An 18,164-nucleotide genomic window follows, 5' to 3' on the forward strand; every position below is an offset into this window, starting at 1 on the left:
GGGTGGGGACGCAGAGGGGAGCAAACCCCAGTGGGGTCTCTCCCCCAGCGAGCCCAGAGTCCAGCTGGGAGGACAGATGCTGATCGCATCATGAAATCTGGGCTGTCAGCGATTTAGGAAGGGATGGCTGGGCAGGAAAATCTGGGAAGACCTACCTGGGGAGGTGATAATTGAACTGGGGAGGGCGTTCCTGGGATGACAGAGCGGGAGCCTTGCGAGCCGTGGGAGGGGGGATGGGGACGAGGCTAAGAGAGCACGGGCAGCCGGGATTCTGAGCCTGACAGAAGGCTCTGGAAGGCTATAAGCTGGAGGGGGGGGTGGGGTGGGGCGGGCAGTGGGTGGGTGTTGTGACCAGTCTGCTTTGGGGAAGACCACTCTGGCTGCCCCGTGGAGACCAGCTGAGGGCAGAGTGGCTCTGGCCAGGCCAGGCAGGGAGCCTTGGTGCTAACCCAGGGGTTGCCTTTCCCTGGAGGAGGCGGGGCCCACCAGCCCCACCTGGAGGCCTTCCCTGCGTCTGGGAGCCCAGCTGCATCCTGGGAGTTGGTTCCAGAGAGACCTGCCTCCCGCTGGCCCCGTGGGCTGGGGGCGGGGCCTGCAGGGAGAGGCAGATACCAGCAGTGGGGCTCCAAAAGGTGCCAACTCTGCAGCCCCCAGGGGCCCGGCCCCCGGGGCCCACCCGGCCCCGTCGTAAACCCATTGCAGCCCCTCCTCCGCCTGTTCGCTGACCTGCAGCCAGGTGCAAATTGGGCCCTGCCGGGGACAAAATGGCTTTGATGAACCAAATGGCGTTTTTTTGTTGAGGGGGGCATTGGAATGGCCCCAGGCACCCGGGCATGGTGTCCTTCGGGGACCCAGGCCCAAGAAGGGCAGGAAGGGTTTCTTTTATGAGCCCTCCCCTCCCCCGGCCCCAGCCCCCAGAGCAGCTGCCCCCATGACTGGCCAGGCCTCTTCCAACAGCAGGCGCCTCGGCTCGAAGGCCTGGCCCTTGCAGGGCCCAGAGATTAGGGTCTGCTGTCCCTGAGGATGGGGCTTCGAAAGAGGAGGAACAAGGATTCTCACAGCGACTAAAGTGCTCTTAAACAAACAAACAAACAAACAAACAAACAAAAACTCAAGCCAACTATGATGGATCGCAAGACCTTTTCCAGGGTCTCAAGAGAAGCAAGGGAGGGACTTCCCTGGTGGTCCAGCAGTTAGGACTCTGCGCTTGCACTGCAAGGGGCCTGGGTTCGATCCCTGGTTGGGGAACTAAGATCCTGCACGCTGCGCAGCCAAAAAAAGAAAGAAAAAAAAAAAAGAGGAGCAGGGAGGCAGAGGGTCCCAGGCCCTCCCAGCGTTGCCTGGCCCTGCAGCCCACCTCCCTGCTCTCCCTCAGAGTCCCAGCCCCATCAGAGACGCCTCATTTGTTCAGGAGGAGCCGAGCTGACCAAGTCCTTTCCCGGGCATCTTGGATGCCAAGACATGGGCGGGCAGGATCGGTCCTTACCCGTTTCACAGATGGAGAAGCTGAGGCCAAGAAGATAGGACAACCGGGTCCTTCCCCATCCTCTTCCCACTAGACATTGATCCCTCCCCGTCTCAGGGGGTTCCCGTCCATCCCGTGGTCGCTGCAGAAAGGGAGGTGGGCTACTTTGGGTCATTTTGAACTGAAACTCCGCCCCCCCAATCCAGGCACATCCTTGCTAACCTTAGCCTCCTACTGAAAGCCCCCTTGCCTCTCCCACAGTCCATTCCCCAACGGCAGCTGGTGATCTTTCCAAACACAGTACACCATGGCCCTCCCACCACCCTCACCCTCGGCCTTCGGGGCCCACCCGACGGAGCTACTGCCCTTCCAGCTCCCAGGCAGTAAGCTCCTCCGGCTCACCCCGGCCGGCCAGCCTTGCCACCAGGAACTCACAGGCCAGGGCCACCCTGCTCTTGGATTGTGTGGTCATTGGCACGGGGTTCTGGAGGGAGGACCTCTGGCCTTGCTCTGCAGCTAGACCCAGGAGTGCGAGCTGGGACAAAGCTGCTAACCTCTCAGCCTCCGCGGGGTCAGGCATGAGGGCTGACCTCCCAGGCTCATCTCTACCGCTCATCTCGCACATTCCTTCGAAGACATACTGCCCCTGCCCAAGCATGAATGTGGGCAAGAGAGCCCATCCCTGCCCCTCCCCACTGAACCAAGGCAGACTGGACCAAAACGCTGGCCTCCTGAGAGGGGAGAGAAATCGCTCATCACCAATCCATTCAGAGCTGACTTACTGAGCACCAACTATGCGTCAGGCACAGTTCAAAGTCTTGAGAATGCAGCTGTGAATTGGACAAAGCCCCTATGCTCCTGGATCAGGCAGTTCCTGAACTCCACTCAGGTCTGTTTAGCTCAACCACTAACACCTTTAGTGATAACACTACAGGCCCGCTAGCAGGCCCATTCATTTTGCCCATTTTCACAGTTCAACAAAGGCATCAAGAGCATGGGCTTTGACGGCTGACTGACCTGGCTTCAAATACGGGCTCTCCACCGACAAGCCAAGTGACTGGGCAAATTATAAAAATCATCACCATAACAGCTGAAACAAGTAACGCACCGGGTAGATGCCAGGAGCCGCTCCAAGTGCTCTACACAACGGGACCATTTCGTCATCTCAAGCCTTATAGAGCAGGCACCGTTGTCATCACATTGTAAGGAGAAGGAAAGGGGGGCGCAGGGAGGAGTCTGCTGCTCATGGCAGTGGGCCCCCCACTCTGAGCCTCGGGTCCAGCCCCAAAAGCCTGCAGTGGGCACGTGTTAGTGTCCTGGGGCTGCCATACAAAACACCCCAGACTAGAGGACTTAAAACAGCGGAGATTTCTTCTTATGGTCTGGAAGCCAGAAGTCCAAAATCAAGGTGTCGACAGGGCTGAACTCCCTCCAGAGGCTCCGGGGGAGAATCCTTCCTGCCTCTTCCAGCTTCTGGAGCTCCAGGGGTTCCTGGGCTGCGCCCCTCCAGCCTCTGTCTCTGTGCTCACGTGGCCTTCCTTCCCTCTGTGTCTGTGGGTACCTTTCCTCCCTCTGTCTCTTATAAAGACACCCATCGTTAGATTTAGGGCCCACCCGGGTGATTCATGATGACCTCAGCTCTAGAGTCTTATCTCAACTCCATCAGCAAAGACCTCTGTATCAAATAAGACCACATTCGGGGGTTCCAGGCGGACATGTCTTTCGCGGGCCACCAATCTACCCTCTCCAGGGGCCTTCTAAGGTGTAGGGCCTGGGGCCCCTCTTGTCCAGATCTCAGGACGGTGCTCCTGTGGGCTTTGAAGTTCACAGAGGAGTTCGGACCTTTGTGCTGAAGGCAGACATTTTTCGGGTGAGAAGCAAGTTCAGATCAGCATCCTGGAAATTATCACCGAGGACTTCGTAAATTGAGTGGGTCTGATTGAGATGAGCTGGGAGCCGCAGACTCTGGCTGTGAAACCATAAAAGACCACCAGGGAGGCCCCTCCGAGTATATCTAGCCAGAGCCCAAATCTGGAGAAGCCCGAGCCGACCAGGAGACATCCCTGGTCTTCTCACCTTAGACCAGCCTTCCCTGCTTCTGCCCCAAACCCACCTGGCTCAAGGGTCCACCTGAATGACTGAGTCAGACCAGAAACCACTAGGTGAGGGTCTCTCCCGCCGATATTCTAGATACCTCTGCCCCTAGCCTTGGCCAGGTGCAGGAGCACAGCGGTGAGAGGCCACTGCCGCAGGCTTCTCCAGACTCTGGCATTTCCATTCAAGGCGGCAGGGGCGGGTGGGGCAGTGGAGACCAACAGCCTCCTCCCCAGGAGGCATTCCCCTCCCGGGTGTCCAGTCTTCAACCAAATGTTTTTGATTTTACAGGAAGTAGAACAAGGGGCTAATCTGAGTTTAATTTCTGAAGCCAGGCCTTTGATTTAATACTTATTCATTTAAGTAATTAATGCCTCTGAGTCTGGGGTCAGAATGCATCTCAGTTTAGCCCGTCTCCTTCTTTACATCCAAAAGACAGACCTCACAGCGCTTGGTACCTCCAAACCATTCATTTATACCAATTGGGACATTCCAAGGGCCCGGACGCAGTTACCAAATAGGACTTTGCAGAGTTCCCCACCATCGACGATTAAATCCCATTATCCTGTGCACCGTCCCCGGGGACTTCGCCGCCAGCCCCTCCCACTCTGGCACAAAATCTGCTCACAAGCCCGGTCCTCTTTCCCAGGTGGTGTCTGGAGAGGGTCTGCATATGGAATGTTCTGGGTTGTGAGACATTTTTTTCAAACCCAGACTTCATTCCATCAACAAATATGTATTAAGTGCCAACTGCCTGCCAAATACTAGGTAGATTCTGTAGGGGGCAACCCCGGTCCCGAAGGAGAAACACGTGGACCTACAAATCCATAGGCATGAGCAGAGTCTGAGCCCTGGGGCGGGAGAGGATCTCAGGGCAGGGCCGGCTCAGGTGAAGCTGACCCACAGGCGGGGACATGGCGAGCTCAGGAGAGGAGGGGGTGACACCCACGTGAGGGCAGAGGTGAGAAGGCCAGTGCAAGGAGGGGAGGCAAGGCTGCAGTGCCCAGGACCGAGTTTCAGAGAGAGATTCTGGAGGGCTTTTCACACGCAAGTTCCTAGGGGAAAAAAAGATGATTTTTTCTTTCTCTCTCTCTCTTTTTTTTTAAAGCACAGGATGGAACTACCTCCTTGATTCGACCTTGAGTCTGCTGGCAAGTCTGCCTTGTCCTCGTCTTACTATGAATTTCACTTCTCATCATCTCGTGTACAGTCAGCTCACAGGGCCGGGGATCCGGTATCTGAGCGCCCAGGGGTTCACAGAGTGGGGTTTACACCATCACGGCTTCTGTTTTATAGATGGAGGAAGAGCGTTGGATTCAGGGCAGACCCTGGATGGTACGGGCCGCTCTGGGATGGTGTGGCAGGCTGATGTCACAGTGGGACCAAACTGCATTCAATGCTGATCAGAAAAGAGGGGTGAGGGGACAGAACCCGCAGCCCCGCCTTCAAGCACGGGGCCGGGTGGGCCAACCTGATGGGCTCCCAGAAGGGAGGGCCCTGCCTGGGGACCCGACGTGGAGTTCGGCCACGGATAGTTTTTCCAGTAAGAAGACTACTTGGTCCAATGAATTCCTTACGCCCACAAGGAGCCCATGGATAAACCCAGCAAGGGGGAGAGCAGGGAAGCCGACGCCGGGCAAAGCTGGGGTGTGACCGTCCTTTCTGATCACTCCAGCTGCCCGAGGGCTCAGCATGAACCGAGACAGACGGGGTGGGGGGGGTGTCTGCTCCCTCCCAGGGAGAGGGGGACTTCCGGGGACCAAGCAACCCACTGCCGGGACCCAGGCGAACACCAGGGCAAAGATTGCCACCACATTTGTTCCCTGATGCACAAACCTGGCTTGCGATGGGCATGCAGAAAGGTTCGTGGATTGAAGGAATGAAAGGTCTCCTCCTCTCTTGGAAACAGACAGTCGACCACCACTACCAGCCATGTTCGGTATCGGGCAGGTATGGACACGATGCCGTCTGGCCCTTAGGTGGGGCTCTACCCTGAGCTACGGCACTGAGCTTCATAGCCAGTGAAGCCCTAGAGCTGGGGGGGATTTTTTGGGTGCCTGTGTTACCCCAGCACCTAGAGATTCCAATAGGTTTCTTCAGAGCCTCAAAGGGGTGGATCACTCCCCAAGCCCCTGGCTTCCCACTCACAGGCTTGTAAACCAGCCCTGCTCCCTGGGACCACCAGGTACAAGCCCACAGGCTGCAGGAGCGGAGGGAGAGCCAGGGTCCACTCTGACGGGGTCAGGGAGGCTTCCCAGAGGAGGCGGCTTTAGAGAAGGCCCACCCCTGCAGCAACAGAGAGGCAGATGAAGCATCTCCTGATCGAAAATAGAATCCAACCAAAGGAATCGTTTGTTCATTTCACCCCATAAACTGGCTCAGATCCTGGGTTGGGTGCCAGCCCTTCACTTCTTAGTGGAAGGTTCAGGGTAAGTCACTTAACCTCTCTGAGACTCAGTTTGCCCGTCATAAGACAGGTTATCATAGAACCTGCCCAGAAGACTGTCCAAAGAATTAAATGACCCGCAGAGATTGCTAGGACAGGACCTGGCAGATAGGGAGAACCACTCAGAATTCAGCGTCTATTGGTCACCAGGTCAAAATGCCTAGTAGAGTCTAGATCCCGGGCCCAAATCCGGGACCCCGTTGAATACCACCAGGACCTGACCCGAGGGAGCTCAGAGTGTCGTCAGGGAGACGTCAACATGGGATGCCTGCACCACGGGAGCCCATAGGATGCCCCACCCAGCCCTTGCCTCAGGGCGGCTCTCTCCTGGGGACTTGTCTCTGAGCAAAGTCCTGAAGAATAAAGGCACCAGCTGGAGGAGGAGAGGAGGGGAAGGACAGCTATGGAAAGGAGACAGGACTCCCTGCTTCCAACACACACATGCAGACACACACGCGTAGACACGAGTGCACACCACACACACAAGCATGCACACGTGTGCACAGGTATACACAAATGAGCACGCACCACGCATATAAATATGCACACATAAGCACAAGGCAGAAATGCACACATGTATGCACGGGACCAGAACATGCACCATGCACACAAACACACGTTTGTATGCACGTGCACACACATCTACACTCACACAAGGCACCATACACACACGCGCACAGGTACGCAGATGAGCATACACCAAGCGTGCAAATATGCACACATACACAGGCACGGGCCGGACCACACATATGTATGTTTGCACACACACTCACATATCCACACACAGGTGAGCAAACATGCACAAACACACAAGAGCACACGCCATCACGCAGAGACCCCCACACACGCAGGTATGCGCAGGTATGCACGTGCCCACATACGCATACAAGCGCACACACCCAACAGGAAGGCGTCTCTTGCCCTCTGCACCAGGACCACAGAATTACCTTCAGCCCCTTAAGCTTAAGAACATCTTCAAACATGGAGAAGATCCCTGGGTCTTCTTAGGTTGAAGATAAACAGAGCCAAACCTCCCAAACCCCACAAAACAGTGCCATCTTGTGGTGGCAGCAGGACCAGGCAGTGACCGGTGGCGGCCTTTCCTTGGGGCAGAGTTTTTCCTAGAGCCACTTTCAAGGTGGGCTGGCCCCAGCTGAAACCCTGGGTGGAGCCGGAACCCTAGGGCAGGCGCTTAGCCGCCCTTTTATTTGGAAGAGGACGGGTGCTCTAGTCTGCTCTAAAGCCCCCCTCCCCGGCTCCTGCCGGGCCTGGGGTCACCTGGGCACTGAGTCAGTCCCTGCAGGGGATTTGGGGAAGCCTCCTTTTCTCCCTGGGGTTCACATGCCTCATTCGGAAAATGGGGCCATCACACTGATGCTCGCCTCTGTCTAGGGCTGCTCCTCCTGCCCTGGGACGTCCCCAGAATGGATGGGGCCACCCCGACACAAGGCCGGAAGCAGAGGCTACCCAGGGTCTCCACTTGGCCATTTAGAGATTAGCTGGGAATCAGCCCCAGGGGGTCCCTTGCTCCTCTGCAGACCACCGACTTCAGCATCACCTGAGAGGCTGTACGAAACGCGGGATCTCGGGCCCCACCGAGAACTTCCAAGCCCAGGGGACTTGGGCAGCGCCCTCGGAATACCCTTCAGTAGCCCTCACCCCTTTTGGGTGCCCATCTGGGTAACCACGTCTGTGCCTCTGTGCCCTCATCTGTAAAATGGAACCAAGATCAGAGCCTGTCCAGTAGAGTCGCCGGAAGGATTAAAGGAAATCTACTCCAGGCAAAGTGCTCAGCCCCGGCGCCTGATCTACAGAAGAGCTCAATAAATGTCAGTGAGTAGGGACGGGGGTGGCTTTGCCCCATCGTTTGACACCCCCTCCCCAGTTCTAAGTACATTTAACTTTGAGCTTCACCTCCGGAGCTTGGGGAGAGGCCTCTGGAAGACAGAAGGAGGAGGCTGGGACTCCTGCAGCCCCACCGTGGACCTGGCACGTGATGGACAGTGCAGCATCCAGGAACCCTGGTTTCAAAGGCATCGGAGGTGGGAACGGCTTCTCGCATTTCCATAATTCGCTGCACACCAATTAATCTTTCACTGTCGATATAAGCGTGAGTCCTGCGGCGGCTCAATTCCCTCCCCGGGAGGACGGGCCCTGCTCAGGCTCCGAGGGGTTTTCTTTCATTTGGCATGATGTTAATTTCCCCCGAGTCCCCTGGAAAGAGGTTTTAGAACAAGACGTGAAGCTTGGCAGGAATCTGACATCTGAAACAGCCGTGGCGACAAGAGGAGGGGTTGTGACATTTGCTAATTGCCAATCGAGCTCTAATGTGAGCGCTGAGAGGCTTGGAAAAAAGTTTCCATCCCCCAAGCCTGAGCTGGTTGCCTGGCTGGAGATATACCCATGGGCGCACCATGCTTTGCCATTGGTAAGTATCCTTCTAGGATCTAAGAGAAATAACAGGGAAATTTCCTTTTGGAAAACCGGAGAACCCTGGGAGGCTTGGTTCCAGAGTATCTCTGCTGAAATCCAGCTGGGTGAGCGAGGGCAGGACCCTTCTCTTCCCCGAGCATCTGTGAGGTGAGGGCCATGGCATTCCCGGACCACCACTCCCAGACCCCGGACCCCAGACCCCAAACCCTGGCTTTCAGCTGAAGTCTCTCCCTCGTCAGAGGATATGCAAAGCCAATTTTATGGGCCTCAGAGACCTACATCCGAACCTGATCCCCAAAGGGGGCCTGCCTGCCATTAGCCCTGCCCCGTGGTCTGCCTACCGTGGGTCTGGTGGACCCAGAGCCAGGACAGAGATTTCAAACCAAAGCTCTGAGGTCATGTGCAAACTTGGCTTTTAAAAACGCTGGAGGGGCTTCCCTGGTGGCGCAGTGGTTGAGAATCTGCCTGCCAATGAAGGGGACACGAGTTCGAGCCCTGGTCTGGGAAGATCCCACATGCCGCGGAGCAACTGGGCCCGTGCACCACAACTACTGAGCCTGCGCATCTGAAGCCTGTGCTCCGCAGCAAGAGAGGCCGCGATAGTGAGAGGCCCGCGCACCGCGATGAAGAGTGGCCCCCGCTCGCCGCAACTGGAGAAAGCCCTCGCACAGAAACGAAGACCCAACACAGCTAAAAATAAATAAATAAATTTTTTAAAAAAATAAAAAAATAAAAAAAATAAAAGCGCTGGACGTGTTAAGTGTTCGGGGTAGAAAAGCTGGAGCAGCCCCAGCCTCTGCATCCTTCCAGCGGTAGCTGTTTGGGAGGCCAGGGCTCGCCAAGTGCAGCCCACGCCTGCCGACCCTACACTCCGTTTAGCTTCAGACGCTCCCAGCAACTTCCAGTAAGAATCGCGGTGATGATGTCACCAAGCTATTAAGTGCAGACCAGATAGAGCAGCGCACCCCGGCGCTCACACTTCTGTTGCAGGTGTGTGTGCACACACTCAGGATGGGCCGGCAGCCTGGCAGGGCTCTGTGGTGACCACGAGGGTGGCCTTAGCCCCGCCAGTCCTCACCAGCAGCCCCGAACACAAGCTGAGTAAACCCTTTGCCTGACCCAGTGCCCTTCCACCCAGACTGCTGCCCCTAAGCCGTCCCCCCAAATAGAAAGTCCCCTGATGTGAGCTAGACGCACGACAGCACCTGTCACCTGCAGATCTGGGGGTGCGCCGAGATGGGGCTTACTCTGGGACCCCCCTCTGTCCGTGCAACCTTGCCGTCACCCCCGACTTCACAGGCCAGTGTCCTGCTCCAAGGGGAGTCTGGGGCCCTTCCCGAGAGCGCCGGGCCCCTCCTGGCACCTGCATCATCCCCCCTCTGCCCTGGCAGCCCCTGAGCTCTGGCTCCAGAGAGCCGGGGTCCCCGGGGAGGCAGCGTGCCTAATTGCACTTCCAGCTCATTATACAGACTAATGAGAGGGAAAGCCGGAGAAACAAAGAGAGAACGGACGTGTCTTAGCTTCCACTGGGGACCCCGCCGGGCAGGGATCTTTGTGTTCCGTCCTGATTTCCTCTCCTGTAACCTCAAGACTATAGAGATCAGCAAAACGACAGCCATGCCAATTACAGACCCATGTCGATTGTAAACACCTACTGTGTGCCAGGTTCTGTGCTAGGCACATCATCCTCCAGAATCTTCTGGAATCTTCTCAATAGCCCAGACTCAGACTCTGTTATTACCCCTGTTGTATACCAACTGAGGCTCTGAAAGGGTCGACAGCCTTCTCAAGGTTATGTAAGACCCACCAGCCGAAATAATAACCGGTGAGTTTACTTGGGGTTAAAATCCTGATACCTAAGACTGAGACGCCTGCCCCGCCCTCTGTCCTCCAGCCCCGCCTTCGCAGCCCTGAGCCCCACTCCCAGGAGTTCAAGCTGATAACCTAACAGCGGCTCCGGAGCTGTTCTGTCTGGTACGGAATATAAACCACCCAGTGGGATGTGTCGCCATCTTGGCTCGGTGCCCAACTCCCGGGTCACGGCCCCGACGCCCTTTCCAGGAAAGCACGCAGGAGGCATTGGGCCCCAGGGAAGGTAAAGGCGGCCGAGGTTAATGACTTGCCGTGGGTCCTGGCGCCCTTGCACAACAGAACACTGCCCGCCTTTATCTTGGCCACAGCGTTCTTTGAGCAACAAACCCAAATCTGAGGCTATAAACAGTTGGCCTTTGTGCACGCGGAATTGCTTTCTCAAGGGCTGCTGATTCCTGCACCGGTTTGTTTGTTTATCGGGAGTATTTTTAGCTTGCACTCGGTTACTCACCGACTTTCCTTTTCAATCCTCTGTTTGAGTAGAAAGGAAACAGAGAGTCACTCACGTCACTTGAAGGCCGAGGTAACTTTCGGGCAATGCTCACTAGGCCACCGAGGTCAAGCTTCCGCCAACAACAACCCTGTCACAGCTGGAAGATGGGGCTCAGCCCTTGCAGGCACAGGTGTGTGAGCTGAGCGGGGCCCCGCCAGAGGCAAGGGTCAAGGCATCCGACCAGGGACCCACCACGGGTCCAGATCCAGGAGGGGGAAGCGGTCAGCACTATCATCTCTCCAAGCGGTGCTGGACCTGGAGCCTTGGACCCCAACGGGACCCCTGTGTGAGCTCCAGGGATGACATTTCAGGCAAGGTGGGGTATGATCCCATGCCCCCACTTCAGAGAAGGCTCCCGGCTTCCTCCTGGTCCTTGAGTCCTTGACTTGAATAATGACCCTGCTACTCTGCTCTGCACCCCAGTGCCTCGGTTTCCACACCTGTAAACTGGGGGTTAACAAGAGTACCTACTCCATAAATTGTTCAAAGGATTAAATAAAGTGCCCAGGCACATGGTAAGCACCTTGCAAGGGATGACGATTATTATTACCGTTGATGTTGCCTTTGTTATTGTTAGTTACAGCTGTACGTACCCAGGTGGAAGCAGGAACCCTCTCCCACTGAGGGGGGATGGAAGGTAAAGGATGGTGAAACACCTGGCTAGTGCCCTGGGGCCAGGAGGGAACAGTTACAGAACCCAGAGAAAGAGGGGGCTGTGGAAGGGAATGCCAGACAGGAGCTGTGGTGTTGGGTCGAGGTGGGGCCCTGCCACCCCCAGGGACCCAGCCGGAAGGAAGCCAGCCCCTCTCTCCTTCCTCACCCTGATCTGTCACTGGCATCTCCCACTTGCTGAGCCCAGCTGGAACCCAGAGGCCAGGAAGCCAGTGAGCATCAGCCCCCTGAGGCAGAGAAACAAGGTGGGGAACGAGGGTAGCTGGACCTGGCGGGGCAGGTAGACAATGGTCAGCTTAGCTGCAGGGATCCTCGTGTGCCTGGGGGCCACCCATCTGGCAACCCCCGGTTCTGCAGCCCAGGAGGACTCTGGGCCTGGGTCTGGGGAAGCTGGAGCCCTGTGGGCCGAAGGGACCGGGCCTGACCTCTCCTTCCCCAGGCAGGGCCGCTCCCTGCCCAGGGCACGTGTGAGCAGGCTGGGTCATCAGCCTTGGGAGGGACTCCAGTGGAAGTTGACCTTTTGAAGCAAGGCTTTGCGCTCTGAGTCACTACCTCCCGAGCAAGAATGTGACAGTCAGCAAGTAGCAGGAACTGCAGTCTGGCCGAGACAGCCAGACAGTCTGTGGGACAGTCCCCAAGGAAGATGGCTCAGGCAGGAGGGTGCACCCCATCTCCCAGGGCCACCGCGGTGACCACCTCTCAGCCCGACGTTCCTCTTTGGTGCCGAATGGCAGTTAGAAATCAGATTCCGAACTGGTCCCGCCGTCACCCTCCTGTTGGAAGTGTCGCTCACCGAACCACTTTTGCAGGATGGAGATTTTTGTTCCGGCCTTTCATGCTAATGATCAGGGGCCATCAAAGCTGGGTGCGAGTTGAATTTTTGAAAATTGCATAATAATCTTCCCGAGATGGTCACAGTCATTGCAGAGATGCACGGATCCATCTTACAGCTGGAGATTGTGACAACCGTCCCAACCAGGGATAGGAAATTGCTTTTGACCTGGTTCAGGTAACCCCCCCCCCCCACCCGCCCAGGGACTGTGGTCCTTACCCTTTTAGGGTCATGGATCCCTTTGAGAATCTGATTAAAGCTAAAACACCTCTACTCAAAATAGAGCAATAGTCTTGTCCATAATTTTTTGTTTGTTTGGTTTTTGTTTTTGGCCGCACTGCAAGGCATGTGGGATCTTCCCCAACCAGGAATGGAACCCGTGCCCCCTGTACTGGAAGCGTGGAGTCTAAACCACTGGACCACCAGGGAAGTCCAATAGGCTTGTTCATAGACACAGTATTTTTGTACATATTTTCCAGGGTCCCAGACTCTAGTTTCCAAGTCTGTGCCCTGGGTGGGGGTCTAGGGGGCTGACAACAGGGTCTCACAGGCTCTGTCTGTGGAAGTGAGACCCCCAGGATGCCTTCCTCAGCCTTCACCCCCACCACCCAACAAGGCTCACTCACTGTGTTGGTTCATTTCACGTGTCACCCTGGCTGGGCCGTGATGGCTGTGGTTTGGTCAGACGCCAGTCTAGGTGTGGCTGTGAAGGGCTTTTGTAGACGGGGTTCATGTCTTCCATCAGTTGACTTTAAGTAAAGGAGATCATCCTTGACTTTGTGGGTGAGCCTCATGCAGTCAGTTGGAGGTCTTTGGAGAAAAAACTGGGGTTTCCCAGAGGAGAAGGAATTCTGCCTCAAGGCTATAACATAGAGACCCTGCCTGGGGTTCCAGCAGCTGGCCTGCCCCACCGGTCTCACAGTTGGCCACAACTGCACAGGCCACTTCCTTAAAGTCAACCTCTCCCTCTCTCTGGGGTGGTGTCCCATGGAACCCACCCGTGGGCTGGTCTAGTAGACTTCCCGCCATCAGTACCCCCCCCCCCAGCCCAGGTCTGGGGGCCACCCCCTTCTCCCCACACTTCCTCTCAGGCCCCAATCTTAACTGCACCCTCCTCAGGACTTAGTTCATCAGCTGATGCATTAGCATAAGGTACCCTGACGTTTAAGGAATACACACTATGAACAGCCATTTGTTTCTCTGGTTATCTGAAGCACCTGCCTGGTGGTGACTTCATGCCTTGAGGCAGAGGATGGAGGGTCCAGAGGCCCTGAGGGAGTTGAGGGACTTGAATGGTCCAGCTCCCCTGCCTCCCTGATACTGATATTTTGAAGGGAGGGGGGTGGGGGTCAGGCAGGCATGTGGATATCTCTGAGTCGGGCACATGCCTCTGTTCTCTGCCTGTGTCTCGCTTGCTTGATTTATTTCACTTTATCCCTGCGTCCCACTCCTTTTCCCATTGAACTGCCTTTGCTCCATGGTTTAAAACAAGTTGTCAATATGCTTAGGTCTTGTTACAGACTTTCTATTCTGCCCCACTGATGTATTTGTCTGTCTTTATGCCCATATGGCACTTTTATTTGGGGTTTAACTTGCTTTCCTTTTTCTAGTTTCTTAGCATCTTGGATCATTGATTTGAGACCATTCTTCTTTTTAAATATAGACATTAGTGCTATAGATTTCCCTCTACACACTGCTTAAGTGGCATTCCATAAAATTTGGTATGTGGTGTTTTCATTCTCATTCAGTTCAAAATACCTTCTATTTTATGATTTCTTTGTTGACCCATGCATTACTTAAAACTGTGTTATCTAATTTACAAACACGTGGGGATTTTCCAGATATCTTTCTGTTCCTGATTTCTAATTTAATTTAATGTAGTCAGAAGACATACTTTGTGTGACTTGAATCCTTTTAAAATGTATTGAGGTATGCTTCATGAGTCAGGATATGGTCTACTTAGCAAATGTTCTATGTGCACTAGAAAATGACTTATATTCCATTTTTGGGGGGTGGAGCATTGTGTAAATATAAATTATGTCAAGTTGGTTGATAGTGTTTACAAATCTTCTATATGTGTCTGTTCTGATATTAATATAGCCACTTCAGCTTTCTTATGATTAGTGTAAGCATGAAATACCTTTTCCCACCCTTTTACTTTTAATCTATTTATGTCTTTATATTTAAAGTGAGTTTCTTATATACCCCATAGTTGGGTTTGGGGCTTTTATTAGACTGATAATTTCTTCCATTTAATTGGAGTATTTTAGGTCATTTACATTTAATGTGATCAATAGGTTTATGCCTATTACCCTGCTATTGTTTTCTGTTTGTCCCATCTGCTCTTTGTTCCCTTTTCCCCCTTTTTAGTGCTTTCTTTTTGATTAATTGAGTACTTTTTATGATTTGGTTTTATCTCATTTGTTGCCTTATTAGCAATAACTCTTTGTTTTGTTATTTTCGTGGTTGCTTTACAGTTTATTGTATATATCTTAAACTTATCACAATCTACTTTCAATTGGTATCGTATTACTTCATGTCTAGTATAAAAATCTGACAATGGTATATTTCTATTCTACTTCTCCCCTTTATGCTCCTGATACATTTTATTTCTACATATGCTATAAACACCACACTGCATTGTTATTACTTTTGCAATATAATTAGTTATCTTTTAAAGGTATTCAAACAGTAAGAAACAAGTCATACGTTTTCTCACGTAGTTATCTTTTCTGGTGCTTATCATTCCTTTATCTAGATCCTGAATTCTATCAGGTGTCACTTTCTTCCTGCCTCAAGAACTTCCTTTAATATTAATTGGAAGGTGGATCTGCAGCTGATGAGTTCTTTCAGCATTTCTGTATCTGAAAAAGCCTATATTTCACCTTTGTTTCTGAAAAATATTTCACTAGGTAAAGACTTCTAGGTTGACAGATTTTTCTTTCAGTGCTTTCAAGATGTTGCTGCACTGCCTTCTTGCTCAAATTTTTTCTGAAAAGAAATCCGCTTCGCCCTTATCTTCGCTCCTCTGTGTACATCTTCTTTTCTCTGTCTGCTTTAAGATGTTCTCTGTCTCACTAGTTTTGACCTATTTGATTCTAATGTGCTTTGGTATCATTTCCTCCATGTTTCTCATGCTTGGGGTTCATTGAGCTTCTTGGATCTGTGGGTTTATACTTTTTACCAATTTTGGAAAATTTTCGCTCATCATTTCTTCAAATATTTCTCCTTTACTCCCCCTCTTTCCTCACTTCTGGAGACTCCAATTACATGTATATCATACATGCGTAGCGTACATACACACACTGGTTTCACACCTAACAAATCAGATGTGCATTTGCCTTCTAGCCAAGGAGAGAGCTGGGGGAGGAGACCTAGATCTCTCCTTCTGCTATAAACATGTTCCACCGCTCTTTTCTGAAAGCTGTTAATGACCCCCTCAGGTCAGGACGGCTCTACCTGTGCAGTCCACCATGGCGGCCACTCATCCACCTGTGGCTATGGAGTTATCGAACTGTGGCAAGTCCACCTGAGATGTGCCATAATGTAAGATACACACCAGATCCCGAAGGCTTACCGTGAAAATAAGAATGTAAAATATCTTGCTGATAATGTTGTAGTGTAGCTTACATGTCGAGTGGTAACATGTTGGATATATTGGATTAAATAGAATATATTATTAAAATTAATTCCACCCGTTTTGTTTTACTTTTTTTTTTTAAATGTAGCTAGTAGAGAATTTAATATTGCCTATGTGACTCCCACTTTATTTCTATTGGACAGCAAACCAACTATTCAGACAAGTCCTAGGAAAGTGGAGGATGGAAAAATAGAAACGCCCTCCCACCCCGGTCTGGATACCAGCCAACCTCAGCCATCCTGCTTGGTTCCAGGCCACTACCACACCCCCTGCCACCCCCCTGGCCAGACGGCAATAACCATGAGAATGTCAGGGTGGCTGTGGGGAGCGGGATCCAACTCAGAACTGGCTCCGGGGTGGCTGGAAGAGTAGCGTGAGCTCTCGGTAGCCAGCCAAGGTCAGTAACCAGCTGGGCATGTTCCCTGGCCATGACCGAGGTGCCTAGAACCTGCTGCTGAGTCATAGGAGTGAGACAGTCACAGGCCAGGCTACAAGGAAACTCCTTCTCTGCAGCTCCCTCTTTTGACAGTCTGAGTAATAAGTCACCTGCTGGTCCCATCCCTGGGGAACCCAGACTTGGGGGCTGCCACACGTGCCCAGGTTACCTCCAGTGCCAGAGAAGGTGGGGAGGGAGTTTTTACATTATATTTTAAAATCTGACTTCTTCAGAAAGAAACCAAGTAAAATGTAGCAATCGTTTGTATTTACCACCCAGAATTAACCATTTTTAACCTCTGAAGCTTATTTACGTCTAGTCTTTTAAAAAATGTGTTTACTTTCCATAAATCATAAAATGAATATACACATTTCTTTTTCAAAAGAAAGAAAGAACAAAAGACCATATTACAAATCAAACTAAAGCACCTTCCCTTCCTCCTTGACCCCCATCCTAATTTCCTCTCTTCCCAGGGAGATCTCCATTACGTATTCTGGGAATCTCTGCATTCCTTGAAAAATATCTATTGCCACCTACAACATTGTTTGGGGTGGGTTTTTCTCCTCATTTTCCCAAAGGCATCACACGGTGTGTGCGGTCCCTCCTGCAGCAACAGGCCCTGGTGCACCTCCCTGCTTGGATTGGGGAGAAGCCAGCCTCTTCCCAGCCCAATGAGGCAGTGTAGTTGAGGCTACCCAGCTGGGCATGGACACACCCTTCCCGTGGGCCTAGGAATTCATCTACCTTCCAACCCGAGGTTCCAGGCTGCTGCCACTGCAATGGTTGACAGAAAACGGTATTTTGGTAAATTATGACAAGTCATGGGATAGAATACTATGCAACCATCAAAAAGAATGAGCAAACTCTATCTGAGCAGATGCAGAGAGCTCTCAGTGAGTCAGGTGAGCCCAAGCAGCGTCAGGGCACCGGGTGTTGAACACTTCTGATGGATCGTAAGAAGTGAACAGACCTTAACTCTGGAAGACAGGTCTCGGGTCTGGGGGTGAGGGGAAGAGAGAATTTTCACTTTACGTTTTCTGATCGTTTGATTATTTTTTTTCTAACTACACAGGCATGACCTACTTGTATTTAAGGACAACAAAACACACGTCTGAAAACAGCAGCTAGGCTTCACCCAGAGGCTCCGTGGGCACCCCCTTCACCGCCACGGGGCTTGGCCCCCGCAATGCTGCTGTGGGAATGGGGGTCCCCTGTGGAGAGCCTGGCCTCCAGAGATGCTGTTCCCTCAACCTCTTCTAGGGGGAGCCCCTGAGCACTGTGCCCAGGTGTGTCGCCCAGGGACTGTGAACCAGGTAAGGGGGGCCAGGGGGCAGCCCCGTGAAGGGCTTTCTTGGTGGAGCCGATGGACGGGGTGGGCAGACGGTCGGGATTTGCACAGTCAATGCCAAGCAGGTTCCCAAACGCCGTGGGCCTGGGGAGCAATCCCAGGTGTGCCCTGTACCAGTGGGGAGCCTTGCGCAAGTCCTGTTTTCTCCGTGGCCTCAGTTTCCTCCTCTGAAAAACAGAGGCAGTGAGTCTCCCTCGCAGGATGTTGGAAGGAGGACAGAGGACTCGCCGTCTCTCGTGCGTGACGCAGGGGCCGGGCGGTGGCTGCCGGAGCCACCCCCCGCCCCCCTCGCCCCATCATGTTGCTGAGGTCCTGTGTCTGTGTCCCACAGGCGGGGGCAGGGGGGGCTACCTCACTGACGACCTCACTCTCTCTTGTCTTCTCCACCTCCCCTTTGGAAAAAAAGTACCAAGAGAAAGAAATGCCCGGAGCA

The sequence above is a fragment of the Balaenoptera ricei genome, chromosome 8 (genome assembly GCF_028023285.1).
Source record: "Balaenoptera ricei isolate mBalRic1 chromosome 8, mBalRic1.hap2, whole genome shotgun sequence".
Classification (NCBI taxonomy): Eukaryota; Metazoa; Chordata; class Mammalia; order Artiodactyla; family Balaenopteridae; genus Balaenoptera; species Balaenoptera ricei.